This window comes from Stegostoma tigrinum, chromosome 2 (assembly GCF_030684315.1).
Source record: "Stegostoma tigrinum isolate sSteTig4 chromosome 2, sSteTig4.hap1, whole genome shotgun sequence".
Classification (NCBI taxonomy): domain Eukaryota; kingdom Metazoa; phylum Chordata; class Chondrichthyes; order Orectolobiformes; family Stegostomatidae; genus Stegostoma; species Stegostoma tigrinum.
In genome coordinates, this window is record NC_081355.1 from 110,513,207 (window position 1) to 110,526,670 (window position 13,464).

Consider the following 13,464-nt stretch of genomic DNA (forward strand, 5'->3'; position numbering starts at 1 on the left):
AATCTCACAGACAATCAAGTATTGAAACAATGATTTAAACATTTTTGTATGTGGCAACCAAAACGAGACTCCTCAAATAAGCAACTTAAGCCTTATTATTCAACTTGGCTGTTACCTGATTAGTAGTGGAACTTAGCTACAATTCCACCAATAGTGTCTGTGTCTGAATGTGTCCTGGGTTCGATCCTTTTGCGGTGTTGTTTTTTGAAGTTCTGTTGCTAAATTGTTCTGGTGCTGGATTCTTATAAAATTTCCTCTGTTTCAAGTTCGTGGTGTGACATTATTGATGATGCTTTTAGATTCTTTCATTCCCCAACATTGATTACACTTCTGGAGACGTGAAGTCTGTAGCTTCTTATCAGAAATAATTCCCTAGTTCCTTGTTACATTCATTGTTAGCTATCTGTTTGAAACAGCCTCTCTTGCAATTAACCTTTTACTTCAGGATATTCTTCCTGCAGACAGACATAATTATCAATTTATCATGGAGCAAAAAATTACCAAGCAATGTTACCTCCTGTATCCCAGGACTAAGCCTTGCTTATGGTCCTTTGACTCCTGCACAAGGTTGGTTAATCAGCATGTCACTTTTAATTCCTTTATAACAGTTTTTCCTTGTCCCTTTCATCTCAGGAAACAACTTATTCCGGAAAGAGTTATGGCGGATTCTTTCAGTCCATGAAGTTATTAAAGTGCCGAAGTCTGTAGTATCATAATGATGTTAGATCTTTCATCACAAACATGGCAGTTCCTCACAATGTAGCTGTTCAGGTCAGCTTGCTGGAAGGCTGCTCAACTGGTTTCAATTGAATGTCAGTCTCTAAAGTCCAAGTGGTACTGCCTTCCCATTCTTATGGTGATCCATCTTGTTACCTGACTTCACTTTGTTTTTGAATGGTAACCTGGGAAAGTCCATTGGAAACTTTAAATGTGATAAGGAAACCTAGCGCATGTTAATTTTTAAAATTTTCATCAGCATCTACAGGCAACATTGCAAGCCCTGTAACTGTAATCACAACAGGTAACTTCTGGGCCTGAAAGTAGGTCTGAACTACAGCATCCTTCTCTCTCCCATGAATCGAGCAAGGAAACAGGTCCCATGTCCACCCCTGCTGGAATGGGGATCAAACCCCATGTTGATTTACACCAGCAGTCCATCTTACTGACCCACTGGCCCCCAGATATTTTAGCCAGGAGCTGTGGATAATAATTTTACAAAATTCTTTCAGGGATGTGAGCATCACTATCAAGATTGTAATCCATCCCTAATTGCTCTGAATTAAGTGGCTTGGGGCATTTCTGGGGCATTTAAAAACTAACCACAGTGAACCAAATAGATTTTACAAAAGGTAATGATTGTTTCATAGTCATAATCTCTCAGCAAAGCATCCAAGTCCAGATCAGTTGAATTTAAACTCTATTGGATGCTGCAAACCCTGACCCCAGATCATTAGCCAAGTTTGCTGGATTACTGAATCAGAGATATTATCACTGCACCAAGGACTGCTCTTACGTGATGGTAGAGGCTGCAATTTCTTTCTCTTGTTTGGTTTTCCAGAAATCTCTCCCATTTGTTCTGAAGTAAATTGATGCTCAATCTTTTGACCACATTCTAAAAGCACTTGCCTTTGCCGTCAACTTCTGAAGTCTTACTCAAAACCAGAGAGTCAGGCTTGGAGGCAGGAATGCAACTGATGTGCCACAAGCCCTCCCTTCTATCAATTCACTGTAAATCTGAATTAGATCTTTGTGGATTTCCTCTCACTCTGACCTCACCTGACATCTTTCTGTTTCTATTGTTGTGCTAGCTGTCACTCCTCATTTTTTGCACACTTGCATCTCCTTTGTAAACAAAATCCTGCTTTCCAAGTCCACCAGCTAAATTAGTTTAAACCTTAGCAATGGTACTAGGAAAGTGCCCTGCAAGTGTTTTAGTCTTGGTTCTGTGAGATTCAACTTGCCTCTCAATTCCTAATATCCTTGGAATCTGAAGCCCTTCTTTCTGCACTATCACTCGAACCACACGTTCATCTGCTTTATGACTATACTCAGGACATTGTCCAGTATACTGGTCTACTTTCTAGCTCACTAAAATCTTTGTGCACAATCTCATTCATCTTTCAGCCTATGACTTTGGGAATGATATGCCTCATGGACATTGGTTGTTCATGATCTCGATTATATCTTTCAACCAGCGTCAGGAAGGCAAAACACCCTTCTGAAGAACGGTCGAGGCCCGAAATGTCAGCTTTCCTGCTCTTTTGATGTTGGTTGGCCTGTTGTGTTCATCCAGCTCGATACCTTGTTATCTCAGATTCTCCACATCTGCAGTTCCCACTATCTCTGAGGCAAAACACCATCCTGGATTTGTGTCTGTGACCACATACATTCGTGTCTGTTCATAGAACACAGAACATTACAGCACAGTACAGGCCCTTCGGCCCTCGATGTTGTGCCGACCTGTCATACCGATCTCAAGCCCATCTAACCTACACTATTCCATGTACGTCCATATGCTTATCCGATGACGACTTAAATGTACCTAAGAGATAATGGGAACTGCAGATGCTGGAGAATCCAAGACAACAAAATGTGAGGCTGGATGAACACAGCAGGCCAAGCAGCATCTCAGGAGCACAAAAGCTGACGTTTCGGGCCTAGACCCTTCATCAGAGAGGGGGATGGGGTGAGGGTTCTGGAATAAATAGGGATAGAGGGGGAGGCGGACCGAAGATGGAGAGAAAAGAAGATGGGTGGAGAGAGTATAGGTGGGGAGGTAGGGAGGGGATAGGTCAGTCCAGGGAAGACGGAAAGGTCAAGGAGGTGGGATGAGGTTAGTAGGTAGATGGGGGTGCGGCTTGGGGTGGGAGGAAGGGATGGGTGAGAGGAAGAACAGGTTAGGGAAGCGGAGACAGGTTGGACTGGTTTTGGGATGCAGTGGGTGGAGTGGAGGAGCTGGGCTGGTTGTGTGGTGCAGTGGGGGGAGGGGATGAACTGGGCTGGTTTAGGGATGCAGTAGGGGAAGGGGAGATTTTGAAACTGGTGAAGTCCACATTGATACCATTAGGCTGCAGGGTTCCCAGGCGGAATATGAGGTGCTGTTCCTGCAACCTTCGGGTGGCATCATTGTGGCACTGCAGGAGGCCCATGATGGACATGTCATCTAAGGAATGGGAGGGGGAGTGGAAATGGTTTGCGACTGGGAGGTGCAGTTGTTTGTTGCGAACTGAGCGGAGGTGTTCTGCAAAGCGGTCTCCAAGCCTCCGCTTGGTTTCCCCAATGTAGAGGAAGCCACACCGGGTACAGTGGATGCAGTATACCACATTGGCAGATGTGCAGGTGAACCTCTTCTTAATGTGGAATGTCATCTTGGGGCCTGGGATGGGGTGAGGGGGGAGGTGTGGGGACAAGTGTAGCATTTCCTGCGGTTGCAGGGGAAGGTTCCGGAGAGTGGTCTCTCCGGAAAGCAGACAGGGGTGGGGATGGAAAAATGTCTTGGGTGGTGGGGTCGGATTGTAGATGGCGGAAGTGTCGGAGGATGATGCGTTGTATCCGGAGGTTGGTGGGGTGGTGTGTGAGAACGAGGGGGATCCTCTTTGGGCGGTTGTGGCGGGGGCGGGGTGTGAGAGACGTGTTGCGGGAAATACGGGAGACGCAGTCAAGGGCGTTCTCGATCACTGTGGGGGGAAAGCTGCGGTCCTTGAAGAATTTGGACATCTGGGATGTGCGGGAGTGGAATGTCTTGTCGTGGGAGCAGATGCGGCAGAGGCGGAGGAATTGGGAATAGGGGATGGAATTTTTGCAGGAGGGTGGGTGGGAGGAGGTGTATTCTAGGTAGTTGTGGGAGTCGGTGGGCTTGAAATGGACGTCAGTCACAAGCTGGTTGCCTGAGATGGAGACTGAGAGGTCCAGGAAGGTGAGGGATGTGCTGGAGATGGCCCAGGTGAACTGAAGGTTGGGGTGGAAGGTGTTGGTGAAGTGGATGAACTGTTCGAGCTCCTCTGGGGAGCAAGAGGCAGCGCCGATACAGTCATCAATGTACCGGAGGAAGAGGTGGGGTTTGGGGCCTGTGTAGGTGCGGAAGAGGGACTGTTCCACATAACCTACAAAGAGGCAGGCATAGCTGGGGCCCATGCGTGTGCCCATGGCCACCCCCTTAGTCTGTAGGAAGTGGGAGGAGTCAAAAGAGAAGTTGTTGAAGGTGAGGACGAGTTCGGCTAGGCGGATGAGGGTGTCGGTGGAGGGGGACTGGTCGGGCCTGCGGGATAGGAAGAAGCGGAGGGCCTTGAGGCCATCTGCATGCGGAATGCAGGTGTATAGGGACTGGACGTCCATGGTGAAGATGAGGTGTTGGGGGCCAGGGAATTGGAAATCCTGGAGGAGGTGGAGGGTGTGGGTGGTGTCACGGACGTAGGTGGGGAGTTCCTGGACCAAAGGGGAGAAAATGGAGTCCAGATAGGTGGAGATGAGTTCGGTGGGGCAGGAGCAGGCTGAGACGATGGGTCGACCGGGGCAGGCAGGTTTGTGGATTTTGGGAAGGAGATAGAAATGGGCCGTGCGGGGTTGGGGAACAATGAGGTTGGAGGCTGTGGGTGGGAGGTCCCCTGAGGTGATGAGGTCATGAATGGTGTTGGAGATGATGGTTTGGTGCTCGGGTGTGGGGTCATGATCGAGGGGGCGGTAGGAGGTGGTGACGGAGAGTAGGCGTCTGGCCTCGGCGATGTAGAGGTCAGTGCGCCATACTACCACTGCGCCACCCTTGTCTGCGGTTTTGATGGTGAGGTTGGGTTTGGAGCGGAGGGATCGGAGTGCTGCCCGTCCTGCAGGGGAGAGGTTGGAGTGGGTGAGAGGGGTGGAGAGGTTGAGGCGGTTAATGTCTCGACGGCAGTTAGAGATGAAGAGGTCGAGGGAGGGTAGGAGGCCTGGGGGTGGTGTCCAGGAGGAGGACTTGTGTTGGAAGCGGGTGAAGGGGTCAGTGGAGGGAGGGTTAGTTTCCCGGTTGAAGAAGTAGGCATGGAGGCGAAGACGGCGGAAAAACTGCTCTATGTCCAATCGTGACTGGTATTCGTTAATGTCTGGTTGTAGGGGGACAAAGGTGAGCCCCTTGCTAAGGACTGACCGTTCGTCCTCAGTCAGTGGGAGGTCTGGGGGGATGGTGAAGATGGGGCAGGGTTCAGTGTGGCTGTCTTCTCTGGGGTTGCTGGCTGTGGAGGTTGTGGGCGGAGCTCACCTAAAGTTGGCGAATCTACTACCGTTGCAGGCAAAGCGTTCCATTCCCTTACTACTCTCTGAGTAAAGAAACTACCTCTGACATCTGTCCTATATCTTTCATCCCTCAATTTAAAGCTATGCCCCCTCGTGCTCGCCGTCACCATCCTAGGAAAAAGGCTCTCCCTATCTAACCCCCTGATTGTTTTATATGTTTCAATTAAGTAACCTCTTTTTCTCTCTAATGAAAACAGCCTCAAGTCCCTCAGCCTTTTCTTGTAAGACCTTCCCTCCATACCAGGCAACATCCTGGTAAATCTCCTCTGCACCCTTTCTAAAGCTTCCACATCCTTCTTATAATGCGGTGACCAGAACTGTACACAATACTCCAAGTGCGCCGCACCAGAGTTTTGTACAGCTGCATCATAACCTCTTGGTTCCGGACCTCAATCCCTCTATTAATAAAAGCTAAAACACTGTATGCCTTCTTAACAGCCCCGTCAACCTGGGTGGCAACTTTCAAGGATCTGTGTACATGGACACTGAGATCTCTCTGCTCACCTACACTGCTAAGAATCTTACCATTAGCCCAGTACTTTGCCTTCCGGTTACTCCTACCAAAGTGCATCACCTCACATTTGTCTGCATTAAACTCCATTTGCCACCTCTCAGCCCAGCTCTGCAGCTTATCTATGTCTCTCTGCAACCTACAGCATCCTTCATCACTATCCACAACTCCACCGACCTTACTGTCGTCTGCAAATTTACTAACCCATCCTTCTACGCCCTCATCCAGGTCATTTTTAAAAATGACAAACAGCAGTGGATCCAACACCGACCCTTGCGGTACAGAACTAGTAACTGGTCTCCAGGATGAACATTTCCCATCAACTACCACCCTCTGTCTTCTTTCAGCAAGCCAATTTCCGATCCAAATTGCTATATCTCCCACAATTCCATTCCTCTGCATTTTGTACAAAAGCCTATTGTGGGGAACCTTATCGAACGCCTTGCTGAAATCCATGTACACCACATCAACCGGTTTACTCTCATCTACCTGTTTGGTCACCTTCTCAAAGAAGTCAATAAGGTTTGTGAGGCATGACCTACCCTTCACAAAACCGTGCTGACTATCCCTAATCAATTTATTCTTTTTTAGACGATTATAAATCCTATCCCTTATAACCTTTTCCAACACTTTACCAACAACTGAGGTAAGGCTCACTGGTCTATAATTACCAGGGTTGTCTCTACTCCTTGAACAGGGGAACCACATTTGCTATCCTCCAGTCGTCTGGCACTATTCCTGTAGACAATGACGAGTTAAAGATTAATGCCAAAGGCTCGGCAATCTCCTCCCTGGCTTCCCAGAGGATTTGAGGATAAATCCCATCCGGCCCAGGGGACTTATCAGAAGGATTCACCCTCTGAAGGATTTCTAATACCTCTTCCTTGTGAACCTCAATCCCACCTAGTCTAGTAGCCTGTATCTCAGTATTCTCCTTGACAACATTGTCGTTTTCTGGAGTGAATACTGTTGAAAAATATTCATTTAGCGCTTCCCTTATCTCATCTGACTCCACACACAACTTACCACTACTATCCCTGATTGGGCCTAATCTTACTTTTGTCATTCTTTTATTCCTTAAATACCTATAGAAAGCCTTAGGGTTTACCCTGATCCTATCCGCCAACAACTTCTCATGTCTCCTCCTGGCTCTTCTGAGCTCTCTCTTTCGGTCTTTCCTGGCTACCTCGTAGCCCTCAAGTGCCCTAACTGAGCCTTCACATCTCATCCTAACATAAGCCTTCTTCTTGCTCTTGACCAGAGATTCCACCTCCTTTGTAAACCACAGCTCCCGCGCTCAAGAGCTTCCTCCCTACCTGACAGGTACATACTTATCTAGGACACACAGGAGCTTTTCCTTGAATAAGCTCCACATTTCTAATGTGCCCATCCCCTGCAGTTTCCTTCCCCATCCTATGCTCCCTAAATCTTGCCTAATCTCATCATAATTGCCTTTCCTTGCTGGTTGAGATTTTGGTTTTCTTCCTGATTGTTGATATCTTCAGTTTTGCTAACATTCCTTCATACCACACAGACAAGTGACGACATGATGTCAAGGCAATCACTCTTACCTCTCATTCGGAATCAACTGTTTTGAACCAAGGCTACAATCAGGTCAGGAGCTGAGTGGCCCTGGTGGAACCCAAACTGGGTGTCACTGAGCAGGTTATTTCTGAGCAAGTCCAGTTTGATAGCACACCTTCCATCATTTTAATGATGATCAAGAGAAGACTGATGGAGTAGAAATTGGCCAGGTTGGATTTGTACTGCTTTTTGAGTATAGCACATACCTGGGCAATTTTCCACATTTTTGGGTAGATTTCAGTGCTGTAACTGTACTGGAAGAGCTTGGCTTGGGTTGCCACAAGATCTGGAACACAAACCTTTAGTACTGTAGAGGTAATGTTGTCAGGGTCCATATCCTTTAAGTATCCAGTGTTTCCAACTGTTTGTTGATATCCTCTTAAGTGAATCAAATTGGTATTTGTGATAGATCATCCATTTGACACTTCTGGCTGAAGATTGTTGCCACTCTTTCAGTCTTATCTTTTACACTGAAGTGCTGGGCACTTCCATCATTGAGGAGGGGAATATTTGTGGAGTCTCCTCCTCTTGTGAGTTGTTACATCACTGACAACTGGATGTAGTAGGATTGCAGAGCTTAGATCTGATCTGTTGGCTGTCGAAAGGCTTACCTCTGTCTTCACTTGCTGCTTGCATGCAGGTAGTCCCGAACTTTTGAATCTTTACCAGGTTGACACCTCATTCTTTGGTCTGCCTGGTGCTGCCGTTGAGCACTCTTCATTGAATCAGGGTTGATCCCCTGGCTTGATAGCAATGGTTGAGTGAGGGGAATGCTGAACCATGAGGTTACAGATTGGAGAACAGTTCTGCTGCTGCTGATAGCCCACATCAAAGCACGGATGCTGAGTCTTGAGTTGCTCGCTTTATTCAAAATCAATTCCATTTAGCACGATGATAGTTCCACACAACACTATATACGATGTTCTCCGTGTGAAGACAAGACATTGTCTGTACGTGCAGGATATGGTGAAGATGTTTAATTTACACAGGCAGCAAACTGTTGAGAACAGGGGTTAAATACATATTTCTTTTGTAATTAGGGTTCTTTGTGAAACATTCTTGATGTCTGACTTTTGATTTTCAGCACTTACTTTTCATTGCTGACTCTTTCATCAGCTGAAGCTGACGTTTTGTAATGTTAGCTTTATTTTATGTTGATTTTCTTCATTATTTATTTTACTTAAAAATGGTGTAGCACGAGAATGTATGCATACATTTTATTAAATATTTTAACTTGGAATCTATAAGTAAAACATTTTGGCTATTTAAGACTTCATAACTTTGTTTTCAAAATATATTATGTGTACATTGCAATCAGTCCCTATTCTTCCAGCATACACTCCTATGTTGCAGGGTTTCAAGAAATGCCACCATTAATCAGAAGCTCTCATAGTTTGGGATTAGCAATATTTTTATTGAACTGCTTTATTGAGGGTTTGTTCAGCCAGTTCCCTTACTTATACAATACTGAGTACTGTTGGAACACTTGGTAATGTTAATGTTTCAGCCACCTTTGCTGTAACAGTATGTTGTGACTTGACAATTTAACGATCAGTAGCTTTGTCTGGCAGTGCAATGCCATTTATTGGGAGCACTGTACATTCTTCACCAAAGTTAAAATGGAGCTCAACATTCTGTGTAACATAAGAGACACTGATGTGACTTTGTATTTGTGGATGAATATCAAAAGCATGTCCAAGGTCTGGCTTATTTGTTGAAAATTTGTACCAGTCATTTATCAAGATTAGTGTAGTACCCAGTTTAAATGAACAATGTTTCTCGACCCCTCCCACCCCGACAGCCCTGTTCTTGTCCCCCAACCACTCTGACACTTGAGTCCTGCTCCTCCTCACTCTCAAACCTTGCTCCCTTCTCTCCTTGTCTGGTGACTTCCACATGTAGCTTCAATATGTGCCCACTGCTCTGAATGGCCTCTATATTCTGGTCTCCTTTTACATTCCTGCATGCTTCCTGGAACTGGCCAGAATAACTTTGCCAGCACATCCAATCATAAGTTGGCTCCATGCCACCCTTTCCGACTCCCTGGTCACAGGTTCTATTTCTGGAATAGCAACAAGAGTGGGAGAGAGGGAACCTGTGATTGGTTGGGCCTCTCAACTACTCCTCAGAATTATCCTCCAAATAACATTTGCCTGTCCTGCATTGGCAGAGTCTGCAAATCACACAATGAATTTAACAGCAACCAATGAACCCATTGGACTGGACATGAAGCATGTTAACCTTAATCTCAATTTTTCAGAAATTTCTGAAGAAGCGTCCTGACCTGAAACGTCAACTTTCCTGCTCCTCTGACACTGCATCTGATGATGCTGTGATCCTCCAGCTCCACACTGTGTTTTCTGTACATTGCCAGTAATGTGTCTGAGAAAATTGTCAATACCAATCATAACTCATTAAGATTTTTGGACAAATTTGAGGACAAAAATTCCAGACTGTTTACATGGAGCTTGTTAATATATTCATTCAATTTGAAAATTATTCATGTGGCAGAATGAGAAGACATAATTGCTGACATGTTGTCGCACCTTGGATGACAAAAGATGGTGGCATTTGTTGGCAGAACTAAACAGACTGAAATAGAATGTAGTAGTCATGGTTTGCATGCTTAGAGTCAATGTAATGTATATAGTGGTGTACTAATAGAGTAAGACTAAGGGGTTTAAAAATGAAGCCATCTTTTATATTGATGGTTCATTTTTTTTTTAAGGGTCAGGTATGACAATACTGTCACTTTAAAAAAGTTTATTTTGTCCTTGGGTTTTTTTTGAAGAGAAGTTGTGAAGGCAGAGGTGCAGAAGAGTCTCGGGAGTAGCAGATTAACAATGGGAGGGCAGGGCCAGTTCTCTCAGTTTAGGTTTTTTTCTTTGTTTTTTGCACTCAAGATGTTTTGAGTACCAGAGGTTGCAAGCTTCAGTAAATGATTCCTAACTGACTTTCTCTGAAATCTTTCCTGATGTTGTTCCCTCCTGCCTGTCTGAATCTGTGTTTGAATTTACCTTTTTGCCAAGTGGTGTGTTTATGGGATGTTACTATATTGGAACAGTTAATTAGTTGTCACTGTAACGAGTATTCAGTTTAGTTTTCCAATAGTTTAGTCATTTCTAAATTCTGCTTTGTTTTGTTCATGTTTTAACCGTAGTGTTTAAATACATTTGTGTTTTGCTTAAAGCTGAATGGTTTGACAAGTTGTATCACACCTGGAGCACCCACTTCACATCTACCCTTAAAATAAGGCTACTTTTAAAAATATTTTGAGGGGGTCTGGTGTGGTCCTTAACACCAAGAATGCAAGACTGGTGATGTAACCTTTCAGTGATGGCTAAGAACCCTACTAGATTAGTTGAATTCTCACAGTACGTTATTCCTTGCTTCAAATCTAAATCAATTCTCAAATTCCCTTGCAGATGGCATCAAATGACTAATCTTTTAGCGCAGTGCATTTCTTAAATGGTTATATCACAGCTATATCGGGAAAATACAACATCGTGATACTGAACTGTTTCCATGGGAAAGATTTTCTGTGGTCCTGAAAGCATTTTGGAATGTTTGCTTTTAGAAATCTCATTTTATTTTGCATTTCAGAAATCTCACATTATTTTGCATTTTAATTGTTTACAAAGCACAAAAAATTGATACTGCTGAAAAATATATTCTCTAATCTGTTTCACAGAACATTATTTTGATACAGAATTATGGATGGAAGTTTGGTAACAGCGTTGGAAAATCTCTACAGGGTATGTGCTCATTTTCTGACAGCTTTAGAAATGTCATATTACCTTGATTTGAGTTTGAGATGATAGTCTTGCTGATGTACACTAGATGTCACTTGAATCCTGAATGATTTGTGAATTGGCCGACGACAGCACTGCAATTCTGCCATTATTGACTTATTTAAGTCGATGGAGATGCAGGAAGGGAGAAGTGAAAGTGTGAGAAAGGGAGAGAGGAGCAGTGAGGACAAAGGAGTCAGAGGGTGGGAAGAGGATGAAGGCGGAGATAGCAGACATTGGAGACGGAATGAGATGGAAGGGAAAGGATTTAGTGCATAAAATATGGAGGATGATAGGCAGCAGAAAACACACAGAGAAGACGAAAAGGTAATGTGATGAAGTGGCAGATAAGAAGGAACATTTTTGCTACTAAATAGTTCTGATTGGAACATCCTTAAATGGATTTTTTATAAAGATGGCAGGAGTATCATTATAATTTTGAATGAACATCAAGCATAAAATAGACAAGATGATTAGCTTATTGGTGACCACCTGATTTGTTACTTAGAAAATATTTTAATACCCTATAAGCAGATACATTTTTTAACTTCCTTAGGCCGAATTAATATATTAATTATTCATATTGCCTGTTAACATTTGTGCGAAACAAAGTAAATGTCGACATTGATAGTGACTTGTGTATTTCTTGATCTCCATATCAGACTGTGACAGTAGTTATTTTCTGATGATTAAAATAAGTCAAATGAAAATGTTTTCCATTCAGCCTGAACTCTAGGCTCCAAAGGGCTGTTCTCTACTTAACAGTATTGTTCTGAGTCATGTACCAGTTGTTCTTCTGCCTGCCAAGTTGTGATTTCATGTTACATTGTAGTCCATTTACTTGGAAAGAGATACTAGGTTATCCTGTCTAAAATCATTTAATTTACCAGCCTGGCAAGCAACTAGGAATCAGCTGTCATTTCCAAGATTTTTAGGCTGCTGCATATTAATTCATATAGTAGCCAATGTGTGCTGGCTTGAATTTCAAATATTCCAGTTTCATAGTGGAATTGTAAATGAGGTGAATAAACTCCAGGATGTAAAATGAAACAGGAAATGCTGGAGAAACCCAGTAAGCCTGCCAGCATCTGTGGAGAGAGAAACAACGTTAATGTCCCAGCCCCTGAGCGATGTGAACGATGATGAGTCAGTTGGGAAAATATGCAGAGATTCAAAAAATAAGGTACTTGATATTGGGAAAAGAAGTCTGACTTCATGCCTGAGGTTTGAACAGTGAGGTGACAATGTCACTAGTGAGTGATGAGAGGTCAGTTTTGACGTATTAACATGTCATTACAGGGGGTCCCTGATTTACAAACGTACAACTTACAATGTTTATCCTTACGAATGTGATCTTGTGCAAGGATGTAATATTAAAGATTTGATATACAAACACTTCCTCTACTTGTGAATGTCGGACTCTATAAAGGAACCAATGAGTTCTGACTTGCATACAAGTTGACTAATGAATGGACCCCAGAACAGAACCTGTTCACAACACGGTGACTGCCTTTATTACCTTTTCTCGCCTCATTTATATGTGGTTTGTAATTTTTTAATCAAAGCAAATCAAATCCACGTGGCAGTGAGAAAGTAGACAGCAACAATTCCTGACATGAAAGAGTGGGTACCTAGTGGATATAGATTGCTGCTAGCTCCTCCGTGCCTCCATCATGGTTAGAAATCTCCAATATCTCAGGGCACACTCAATGAGTAGCCTGCAACCTTTGTCCATTGAGATTAGTATTGGACATGCACCAGCTTCACCCCATCATGGCAGATCTTCAACTCACTTAGAAAACAGGTATCCATTTCAATGTTACACACTGGAGGGCACTACAACCGTGCATTATATTGCTGCAGCAAGACAGGGGTATGGGAGCTCAGGCAGCCATCTCATTGATTGAAGCATTTCAGTGCTGTGTGCGCTTTCTTAGCACTTACTGTGCATGTACACGGACACTGTCAGTATCGTCGCCATTTTGTACATTGCCTCATCATTTGGCACTCACCATATTCTTTTCTTGCCTCACCTCTAAGTACAGACACAAAGCCAGGCAGCTTGTCTTGTTTGCCACCAGTGATCTGCCAAGGGCATGTTGCTTTGTGTCAGTGTGCCACATCAATGTCATATCTGTGCCAACAGCTCACACAGCAAATACACGGCGTGTGTGTCACCCAAATGGCCAAGTCTCAGTGTCGAAGGGGATACATCCAAAGTCAAGGGGGACTTTTGTTAGTCAGGAACACTGGCACAATAATTCCAAAGGCTCATCCAACATCAATCCAGGGGCTTGGACATAGTCAGCCTGG

At 44.1% G+C, this 13,464-nt stretch overlaps 1 long non-coding RNA gene across 2 annotated transcripts in view; it reads left to right on the plus strand.

Annotated features, from left to right (window-relative positions):
- The window catches only part of LOC132206076 (uncharacterized), a 291,826-nt gene that overhangs the window by 12,442 nt on the left and 265,920 nt on the right, over positions 1 to 13,464 (plus strand). For both annotated transcript variants that reach the window (XR_009442806.1, XR_009442807.1), the window contains exon 2: positions 11,052 to 11,115. This is a non-coding gene — a long non-coding RNA (uncharacterized LOC132206076). The remainder of the gene's footprint in view (positions 1 to 11,051; positions 11,116 to 13,464) is intronic.